The sequence below is a fragment of the Agelaius tricolor genome, unplaced genomic scaffold, assembly GCF_023055355.1.
Source record: "Agelaius tricolor isolate 1412-34295 unplaced genomic scaffold, bAgeTri1.0.p SCAF_17, whole genome shotgun sequence".
Classification (NCBI taxonomy): domain Eukaryota; kingdom Metazoa; phylum Chordata; class Aves; order Passeriformes; family Icteridae; genus Agelaius; species Agelaius tricolor.
In genome coordinates this window covers 8,959,819-8,971,430 of record NW_027269277.1, presented here as the reverse complement: position 1 = coordinate 8,971,430, position 11,612 = coordinate 8,959,819, and positions in this window count along the sequence as shown.

Here is an 11,612-nt window from a genome sequence, read left to right as displayed (position 1 = left end):
GATTCAAGAGCCATGTGGATGCAATCCTGTGCCTCTGTGCTGACCCTGCCTGAGCAGGGAGGTTGGACCCGCTGACCACCGTAGTCCCTTCCAACCTGACCCGTTCTGTCACTCCCTACACTCTGTCCACCTGTGCACATCTTCGCTTTCTTGGCAAGGCAGTGACTTTTCCGAGTACTCTAGAAATGTCAGACTTAACATAGAAGAAAAGGGAAGAAGTTACCAAACTTCTGGGTTTTTCTCATTCAGGTATTACCTCCAGGCCCCACAAAACTACAGAAGCAGCAACCATGATGTACTAATATAACACAAAAAATAAAATTGTCCTGTCACAGAGTTCTGTATTCATGTTTCTTTTCAGTGGAGGCTTTGGTGAATTAAAACTTAAGCTGAAGGAAATACTAACTTGGATGTATCGACTTGGTGTGGTGTTCATATGGTGGAGCAAATGGAGCCCCAATACAGGTACAATATGACTGGTGACATCTGCTCCTTAGAATCAAGTGTGAGAAAGCACGAAGTGATGCTTTAGGTCTGACTAGTTGCCGCTGCAAATTGTGTCCTTCAAAAAGAACACAAGCCAATGCCCTGCCAGAGTATCGTCATTGTCTCTACACGAGTCAGTACCTCAGGGTACACGTAGAGAAGAAATGCAGTGTACCAGCCTTGATCACAGAATCATTAAGGCTGGAAAAGACTGCTGAGATCACCAAGTGCCAACCTGATCTCCCATTATAGCTTGGCAGATGGTTCATATCCCTGCTTCAGGGGAAGCAGGCAGCTTTTACTGAACCTGGCCCTGGGACACGGAGTTACAGAAAACTGAAAGAAGTGCACTTCGTTTACTTTCTAATTCTCAGAAGGAATATTTTTAATATAATAATAATAACAATAACAATAACAATAACAATAACAATAACAATAATAATAATTCTCAATAACTTTAATAATAATAATAATAATAATAATAATAATAATAATAATAATAATAATAATAATAATAATAATAATGAATATTTTAAACTCTGTGGGTCACTGCAGATATGGATAATATTTTGTGATACACGCAAGGACTTTGACTGCTAAGATGTTTAGACACGTTGGCTCTTGGTGTTTGGTTCCACCTGCTGTCTCCTTTTGGAAGCTCCTTGTTTCATAGATCTGCATTTGAACTCAGATCTCTCCTGTTGGGGTATGCACTGACTTTTGCTTCCACCTGCTGTGTAACTTGAAAAACTCCTTGTTTCATTGATCTGACAGCTGAGATTTGTACTTGTTAATAAAGTAGCTCTGCATTTTGACCCTATTTCAGATACTAGAGAAATCTCTGAAACTTCAGAATTATTCAAATTCTGAAGCTGTATTACCTAGTTAATTCTGCTCAGAGTAGACCTGACATTGTTACACTTCATTGTGTTGCTATTATGTTGTAGAGGAATAGATGTAGAAAAAAGGAAGAAATTTGGGGGGATATTTTACACTTTTTTTCAACAGCGACTCCAAGACTCCAAAACAATGCCAACCCTGAATCTGACCTTGAACCAGACACTAATCTGGGAAAAGAAGCTTTGTTTATGCCTAATATCCAAGAGAAACGATTCAAGAACAGTTCATTCTTAGATTAAACAGGGCCAGGAAACATTGCCAAGATTGATAGAATCTCAAGTTATTTGCCATGCAAGTGCTGGTACTGGAAGTGGCCCAACTTTTCAGCTCTTTATAAAAAAATTCATATGCTTTAGAATGCATCTTAAGCAAAAAATAAGAACAGATATTTAGAGATAAAAGGGTATGAATAAATGATAATACATCGGTTGGAAATACCTTAATTCATGAACCTTTTATTATGCATTTCCCTCTGGCAAGCCTATTTGGCAATTCCTTTAAGCAGAACTGAGGTTCTAGTCAGAGGGGAGTTGGCCCCAGCTCTAGTTAAGCACCACTGGCATTAGCTTTGCTCCCACACAGGTTTCCCTCTCCTTTCTATAGACAACAATAGCTTTCTCCTTGAAACTGTTCTGCTTGCATCTATGAGATGGTTGATGGCCTCCAGCACAGTGTTCTAGCATAATGCTCTCTTCTTATTCATTGAAGAAAACATTGGAACTCAGACAGGTTTCATATCCTTGCAAGTCAGGATACTTCAAACAGTTTTAAAATACTCCTACTTGTATTTTTTAATAAGCAGCATTGATCTGTTAGAAATGAAGATAAATTAGCTCTGCTACATCTCATCATTCTTACTGTGCTATTTCCACTTTGTATCTTGTAGATCTGGTAGATTTAATGCATCTTTTAGAGCAAATATAATTATTCTAAACAAAATGTGCTTTGCCTGGGTTCCCCATGATTCTACTGTTGCCAAACTGGTTTTGGGCCTCACCTTCTCTCATTGTTCCTGTGGAAGCCCTTCACAAGAATTCCTTCCTCTGACTTACCTGATGGATCATTTTAATTTAAACTGAGGCTGCAAGTTTGCATAGATGCTAATGCCTTATTTTTATTACTTGTGATTCCCAGAAGTGCTGGTCACCTGGAGCTATTGCTGGTTTTATTTGACCTGCAAGGACCCAGGGTTTCCAAAGCAGAGAGAAGGTATCTCAGTCTTTCAAGTCACTGAGAACTGGTGATGAATAAAACCACTGGCAAGTTAGATCTTTGCTGCCCAGAATGAAGTCTGATTTGTAACTCCTATTTGAGAATTTGAGAGTTCAGGAACATGTTGTAGGACTGCGTTACAAACAGCTTGTGATACCATGTAGCCAAAGAGAGCCGATTTTTGCCTTGTGGTCCAATGGCCTTCTTACATGGAGTGAGTCTGTTCCAGGTGTGGAACAGGCACCTGACCCAAGAATGCCCTGAATTACACCTATTCCTCACATCAAAAGCACAGACCAACTTGTTGCTGGATTTGCTTTATTTATTAGTTTTTATTTCCATCTCCATCACATTTCTGTTTCTTTTTTCAGTTGCATCTTCTGAGTTTCTAGCTATGCTCTCCATCCAGTAATGTGCAAGGAGAAAGGGCTGTGGAATGTGAAGAAGACACTGTGCTGAAGGCTATTAAGATCCTGTCATTCCTGGAGATAAATGTGTAAACATCTGCAGCATAAAACAGCTCCAGATGGGACTTTTTACCAAGTTTCAGAAAATGTGTCAGAGAGGAGTATTGGAAAGACAGACTGTTTGTGCTGGGGAATTGCTTTCCTCAGAAATATACTGTTGTGAACTTGCAGCTAAAATCTTTCCCTCACTGGCTTCATCTTCCCCCCTTCCAGGACTATAAGTTTCAGTTCAATCATGTCAAACAGGACAGACAGTCACTTGACAAGAAAGCTTGATTGATCAGTATGTATAGCAACCTCACTAGGAAGTTTTGGAGGTGTATTTTAACTACAGATGAAAATCCAAGTGTGAATTCTCAGTATTGGTTCCTTTTTTTTGAAAGGCAGCAGATGTCAAAACTAATCTGCACAAGCTGCAGATACTTCTGGAAGAGGTGAAGAAAAAAGAAAACATAAATCCACATGTGATTCTTGCAATGTAAGAGTCTTAGTACCCCTAGGAAGCCCACTCATTGACACTGAAAGAGTAAATGAAATCCCTGACTTCCTGAAAACAACAACTTGGATTTCCCTCCAGGTCTAATGAGCCAGAAGGATTTTATATATCAGAAGTAACTGGGTGATGTGAAGGAAAATTGGTGCATGCCCGGATCAGGTCAAACCAGTAGCACTGTTAGAAGGATTGGGAAATGTTGTCTCTGCTCCATCAGTGTTGGATATGGAAATGCTATTTATGGCAGGCACACGTGTTGCTCACAAGCACCTATTTTTACTTACACTGGAGACATTCACTTTGCATTTTGGAGTACATGAGCTGTCTTCACTCGTGTCACTGCATCCCTGAAGGAGGACTTGTTACTTCTGTGCCACTTCTGCAACAGAGCAGGTCAGTCTGTTTCAATGGGAATTGGTAGCCAACTTCAACATTAATAGATTCAAAGGTTAGAAGGTGGGAGTGATCAATAAACTCTGCATTTTCCTAGGTGTAACTTTGCAGTGTTTTTGTTGCAGAAATGCAACAAGATGGATGGATTCTCATCTCATTTATTGAGCTGAGATTGGTTCAGTCGCTGAACTTGATTTGACACAAACAAAGACGCTACATAGTGATCCAGTAGAATCCAGTTTTCAACAGGCTAGGGAAGCACTTCATTGATTTCCCAGCCTGATGCATTTCTAGTTATACAATTCCCTCAATGGGAAAATCTTTCAGACCCTCAAAGCCATCCCACAGCCTGAACAATGTTACCTGAATCATGTTGCTGAGAGGATGCCTCTCGCTGTGCCTTGAGCCCTCCAGGTAATGTGCTGCGTGCTGACTTAGGTCAAGGTGAATGTTTTCCTGTGACATTGTGTCTCAGTAGCTGAGCCCCAAAAGCTGTCACTAGCATCACATGAAGCTGAGTCAGGGAAGGTTTAGGTTAGATACCAGGAAAAGGTTTTCCAGCCAGAGAGTGGTTGGGCACTAAAACAGGCTCTCCAAGGAAGTGGTTACAGGACCAAGCCTCTCTGAGCACAGGGAGTGTTTGGACAATGCTCTCAGGCACATGATGTGATTCTTGGGGTGCCTTGTTCAGGGCCAGGAGTTGGACCCGATGATCTTGATGGGTCCCTTCCAACTCAGCACATTCTGTGATTCTGTGGTCACGCCATGCTTGTGCCTTCACAGCTGGATTGTTACAGGTGTCTCAGACTGGAGCCTGTACGATCCCATGGACAACAAACCAGTAGGAAACCTTGGAGGTAGCAGGGACTTCCCAGGGCACAAAGGCTTGAGAAAGGGCCAAAATTTCTTCAGCGTCAAAGGCAAAGTGTTTTGTGTAAGGTGCTCTCCCAGGCCAGCGCAGGCTTCGGGCAGCGCGTCCCGGCGGTGCTGCCCACCGGGCTGAGCCGCTCTCAGCGGGGCTCGGCCCGGCCCGGGGTGTGTGTGCTCCCGCGGAGGTGCGGCCGGTGCCCGGTGCCCGCTGGGCGGCGGCGGGAGGTGCGGCCGGTGCCCGGTGCCCGCTGGGCGGCTGCAGGAGGTGGGGCCGGTGCCCGGTGCCCGCTGGGCGGCTGCAGGAGGTGCGGCCGGTGCCCGGTGCCCGCTGGGCGGCGGCGGGAGGTGCGGCCGGTGCCCGGGGCGGCGGGCGCGGCGGGGCGCGGGCGGCGGCCGGTGAGTGGCGGCGGGGCCGGGGCCAGGGCCGGGCGGGGCGGGGCGGTCACCGGGACGGGCACGGGCCCGGCTCCCGGCACGGGAAAGGCTCCGTGCCGGCCCCTCGGCAGCCGCCGTGCCGGGGCAGCTCTCGGGCGGGCGCTGCCCCCGCCGAGCCCCGGGCCGGTGGCGGGGCCGGGATAACGCCGGTGAGCGCTCCCGGCCGAGCTTCCCGTGGGACGCTCTTGGTTCCAGTGCTGCACTCTCGGCTCCCTACGGCTGCGAACGCAGAGGCTGGCGGCTACATGGGCATCCTCATCCCGAACTTACAGGCTTGCAGTCTTGCAGTGTCGGACCTCCACGTTTTATGCTCCAAATCAGGTTTTTAACCTATGATAGGTAGCTGGAGTTAGGTGGCTGGTTGTTAATATGAGCCGGACTTTATTTGTCTCTTATGTCGTTGGTAGAATTGCTGGAATTGGTGTCTGTCTCCCAGGTGTGAGGACTTAGCACTGGTGTGGGGGACTGGGAGAATCCCTGTGATCTCAGAGCTTCTGTGAGGAGTGAATGGAGAGAAGTGGCAGAGTCTTGTAAAGGCTCAGATCCATAAAGTGTTGTAGAATGAAAAGACATTGTGTCATTTCTTTCATGATTATTTTGCTGATTCACTTAATGCTTGATATTAACAAACAGCTGTACGCAGGAATAAAGCCTTAATCGTGTAACAACTTTGATGAATTTTCTGTGATAACTGTGCTTGAACAAGTCAGAGTGGCTGAGGTAAGGGCAGGTGCTTTCACCCAGGTGATGAGCTGCAGAGAGGCTACGAGCACAAAGGATCCCCTTCAAAACTCCTGCAGTCTTTTCTATTTCCTAGTTCAACTCCTCTTTTATAAATGCCATTCAAAGGAACCCTTTTCCCTTCCAGCCCTTGTGCTGTCCTTACACCACATCCTGTGGAGAGCTGAGTGGACTTCTCTGCCTAGAGCTGTGTACTGAGCAGAGCTCGTCTGATGCATGTTTGGATGGGGTCTTGCTCATTTCAGACCTGGTGTAGCAGACTGCAGAAATTAAGAGTTAGCCTAGTACACACACATTCTGGTCCACTTGGGATTACAGTCACTGGGGATCTTTTACACTTCATGCTGTCTTTCTGGTATTTGACAGAAACTGAAAGCAGTTAAAGGTAACTTGAAATGTACTGTTTGAAACCTTTCAAACAGAAAGGCAAGCTTGGTGGCCTTATCTTTTATTAACAGCTTCATGAATGTGAGTTTTCTATTTCTTTTTCTCTCACACAATACAATAGATGATAATTAGGACTCCAATACCTTTGCAGATCCATTGAAAATAGGAAATGCAAATATATATATTTATATTGCTGCTGTACAACAAATACAATGAAAGCTTAATCCAGCATGGCATAAATTTTTGCACTGCTTGTTCAGTTGGTTGTTTATAGTTTGGACCTCTAGCTCTATAATACATGGACCAGTACATTGCTAATGCTTCAGGCCAATTCCTGAAGAATATTGTACCAGAAAATTTATGTTTACTTAGTGAAATTGCTCATCTGTTTCCAAAGGATGTCAGTAGATGACTTATGATAAGTAGACAACTTATCAAGATGAGCACTCTACATAAAGAAGCTACACTTCTCCAGACTGAGCTCCTATTTAGTCACAAGGAAACACAGCCCTATCACACAGGCAGTGTGAGGTTTGCAAGGATTCCAGAACTGTCCAGTCCAATGTAGAATTTTGGTCCATATCTGCAAAATTAAAAGTTGACTTGGTTCTCACTATAGTATAACAAAGTGCAAAGCACTTCTTACCTTGGACTTGACCTGACTTGACTCAAGTTTAGAATATATTTAGATATTTAGGGGATTTATTTATGTATATAAATGCTTTTTCTAATGTGCAAACCCAAATTACTTGGATGTTATATGAACAAAAAATAAATCTCTCAATTTTTCCAGATCACTGTGAGTTGGAAGGTTTTTCCACATAAGCTGTTTGCTTATGATTCTGTCAAAGATTTGATGGAAGTTTTCAGAAAATGAGATGTCAGATTCCTGTGACCACAGAGATGGAGACATGCCTAATGCAGATTTGATGATTCAAAACTCTTTGTCCTTTGGAACCCACAGTACAGGGGTTTTGCCTGTATTCAGACATTTGGGAAGTAGATCCCCCTTTAGACTTCTTTTTAGTTTTTCTGGGAGCAATTAAGTGCAGACAACTATCAAAAGTTAAATTTTATCACTTAAGAAATTTTACTGGCACTGGTTTCTGTTTCAAAGTTAATATTTTTTTCACTTGTAATGGTTCTTAATTTGTCTGTCAGGGAATTTCCTTCAGACAAATGCACAGCTCTGTTTTCTTTCTCCAGAAGATGATGTATGGCAGAGGAGAAACAAGTTGTACTTGATCCAAAGACTTGCTCGATACAGGCCCATTTATTTAAATTCTAAACACATTTATTTAGAGATCAGTGGGTACTTAGAATATTTCACAAGAAAGCACTAGCTGCAAGTTCAAATACTGGAATCTTGCATAAGCACTAAGAAAAGGGCTAAGATGTTACTCAGTTTTGAACAGCTGTGAAAATGGGTACTCAGGGAGCAATAATTTGTGTGTGTGTGAGTGTGATATATTTAATACAAACAAACACATCTTTAGTTGTTCCTGCTTAATATTGGCTAAAATCCTCTACAACTTTGACTGGGATGTTTCCTGTATCTGATACTGTTGAAGTATGTTAGGCATTCATTCATAGGAATTTATTGATTTGTATGAAGTCTCTCTATATATAAATGAAAAGGAAGTACACATGGTATATATTAAACTGGGGAGCTGATTGTTTTTTTTCTGCTGAGGATTTTCAGTAATCCTTATGCTTGTGCTGTGGACAGTGTGCGTGGTGTGGTTGGTCTCAATATCTTTAGTTATGTAACATAAACATCAAGCTGTGCTGTAAGTCAAACAGGGGACAAAGCAGTGTGACTGCAGCCTCTGTGGCACATCAGTCTGCAAGCTGACTGCTGTGATCTGAAGAGTTGAATTTAGTGGAAAGGGTGTCATTGGTTTTAATGAGCTCTGGATATAGCCCAAACTCAGGAATCAGTGGCTTGGTTTTATTGGAGTGGCACCAGCATCATGTTGAGTCATGTGTGCACAGGTACATAGACATCCTCTTAAAGTTTAAAAGGAGTGCCAATGCCACAAGCAGAGATGCCATTGGTATTTCATCATTTTCTCCTAAATGAATTCAAACACATTGCATGAGATTTCGGTTCTTGACACTGGGTTTAGTGGAAATGGCAGTTCTCATCATTCCCTCAGATGAGTTTCTATGCCAGTTCTTCTGTCTAAGTTCAATCTATTGTGTGGTTTAAACATAAACAGATTTCTCTCCATTTGGAGAGGTTTATCTCTGTGTCTTCAGCTGACAGCTTCTGTGTGCAATGGGAAGGAGTGCTACAGGTTAGAACTTGAAACCACCTCTTTGGTGAGCAGCAGACACTCACTGATGTTATTAACAAGGATTGTTTCAACTGCTACTCATCCCTGACTCCTGCTGACTATTGCAGTTCTCCCCCAAACTCTCGTAAGATCTCATCAGGTCATAGCTAACACAGCCAAGTGATCATGCGAGGCTCTGAACATTATTCTGAGTGACCAAAACTGCAGCAAAACTGCCAAAATACACACTCAGTCACAAAGCTTGAAAGCAGGATCTTTAATGATTCAGAAACTCAAAATGAAGAGAGCACCAAATATTATTTCCAATATACCCACTTGTTTAAGCTGTCTCCTAGTTTAGCTGCCTCAGGAATGCTGAATTTGGGGTGGCTGCACTATTCTAAGCTCTTAAAACTGCAGGAAGTAATGAGGATCTTACTTCTTGCAACTGCTGCTTAAAAGCCTATGGGGGGGAACGGAGCTTAGTGTGCACACTCATTTTGCTCCCAACTTTGACACCCTCTTTAGGGCTAACCTCAGCAGAATGGCATGTCAAGAAACCACACAGCCCATCCTGTCATTTCACTGCCATTCTTTTCATCTGCTGTTCCGCTCATTTTTCTTTCTGCTGAATGTGCATTTCTTAGAATTAACCGATATTTGCCCATAAAAAAGGCTGCCATCATTCCTAGGAGTCTGTTAAATATTATTGGTACAACTTGCAGCAAATCACATTATAGTGCCTTGTGGTCAAATGTGTCCTTTCTTTTCTCGCAGTTAATGCTTCATGAGGCCATTTTTGTACACCACTAGGTTAAGTGGGAAGGGTATTTGCCAGCAAACAGAGGGTTAATGCTGCTGGATTTGGCTGGTCCATTGCCAGTCTTTGCTCTTTTGAGTGCCAAGACTTTTTTTTGTGACTTTTTTTTTCTTTTTAAAAGAAGTGTAGCTTGGTAGAGTTGAGCTGCAGCTCTTACCAGGCAATATGGGGACATTTGTGTGTCCCTGAATCCAGGTGTTTCCTAAACTGGCCTTTTTTCACAGTTCTGTCACTCACTGCACATGGCTGCAGCAGGGTAACAGAGATCTAAGGCTCTTCCTCACAATGTCAGGATAAATTTTATCCCATTGTTCAAGAAGCTATTTGTATTTTCCTAAGCACTGGTAATGACAGGAGGGGGAACTTTTGGAGAGGATGCATTCTCTGGTCCTGTTTCTCCAAGAGTGTCAGAATTTCTGAGCTCTGCTGAATTTGCCCTGGTTTTTTATATGATAATGATTTCATTATCTCAGGAGGAGGAAGTGAAGGGACAAGTGAAAGGAAGAGGTAGGCTGTGTGGTTTGCTTGACATTTGAGAAATGATCCAAGAGTTTCTCTATAAAGTTAAACTATAGACCCACAGTATAACTTCCCAGAAACCTGTTAGGAGCAGGCAGTGCTTATCTCCAGGTCATATACAGAGTCCCTTGAGGACTCAGTCAGTACCATGCCAGGAAGGATCAGTTATATTGGCCTCTGTGTCGTGTCCAAAGCAACTGTTTCATGAGAGAAGCTGAGTTAGTGCTCTTGGGTGGGTGTTGATAAAATCTGCAGAAGGGGTAGGTGACTTTTCAGCTCCATGGTGGATGGTGACAATTGCTCCCCTTTCTGTTTGGACCTGCAATATTGGCTGGCATTTCACTGTATGAATAGCTGGGTGGAAGGATCCACTCAGTAGCAAGAATGATTTAGCACCTGATGCTAATACCAGTGGATCTCAAGTATGTTTTGTTTAAAGATTAGCTATAGGGGCTGCAGTAGTGAGGCTGAGAGTGGCATTTATCCTAGGAAAGCTGTAGGTATTCCCTGAACTCCATGGTAAAGCAGGGAGATACTACAACAGTGAACTTAGATTTGAAATGTCTCTTAGCTGCCGCTTTTTTGGCTACCACTGATCCTGGGATGATCACACATCAGACACAAATAGCTAAAGTGTGTGCCAGGCTCTGTGGCTGGGAAGGACCAGGCAGAGATTCGGTTTAAACATGTGATGATGTGACTTAGTGACACAGAACTGTGGTTTATTCAACACTTTAAGGTAAAATTCTTCTGCAATAAGCTTATTTCCTGCCTCTGGGTATATATTAGATATTTTCCCTTCCCCCTACTGTGAGGACAGTGCCAGCATATTAAAGAGACAATTGGGAGCATAATGGGATATTTGAAGATTGCCAGAACTTGTCTGAGTAATATGTTAGGCTGCTGTGTAAGAACTCTGATGTGCTATGTGTCTACTCTGGTGAAATTGGCTCAGTATGAGGTATTTTTTATTATGTGATGATTTTAAAACTCTCAACATGCAGGGCCAAATCATGTTGTGCAGTCACTGATTTCTAATTGAACTCAGCATTTTGATGCCAGTATTCCTGTATGAGTTCCCATGGCTGAAGGCTGGCTAGGGAACTTAAAGTTATCTTGGATATTTATAGGGTGGCTATTCTTGTAGGGTCTTTCTGGCTCTCCTTATTGAGCAAGGACTCATGGGGAAAGGCTCTAAAATACAGTTTCAGTCAGCTGGAACTTTTGAGTTCAGTTGCAGTTTATGGATTCTGGAGCAATCACTGAATTACTTGTCCTCAGCTCTCCCCACTGCATCTGCAATATGGAATAATGCATTCTGTACAGAGGGGCACAGGTCTGATATCTCACAGATATCAAGTGGTAGGAATAAATTTATTGTTACTCAATATTTTCACTTATTTTGCTGATTGAGGGATGAACCAGGTACTATATTTATGCCTTTATACAGAGGGGAGGTAACAGAGAAAACACCATGTTACCACTGCATACTCATTTGAGTTAAATGTCAGGAGTATGAAGTTCTGAGTTTTATTTTTCTGTTTATTTCCCCTTGGAGAAATAAAGCCTGCAGGCAGGACATTGTGGGACTTCCCTGCCTTTCTCTGAAG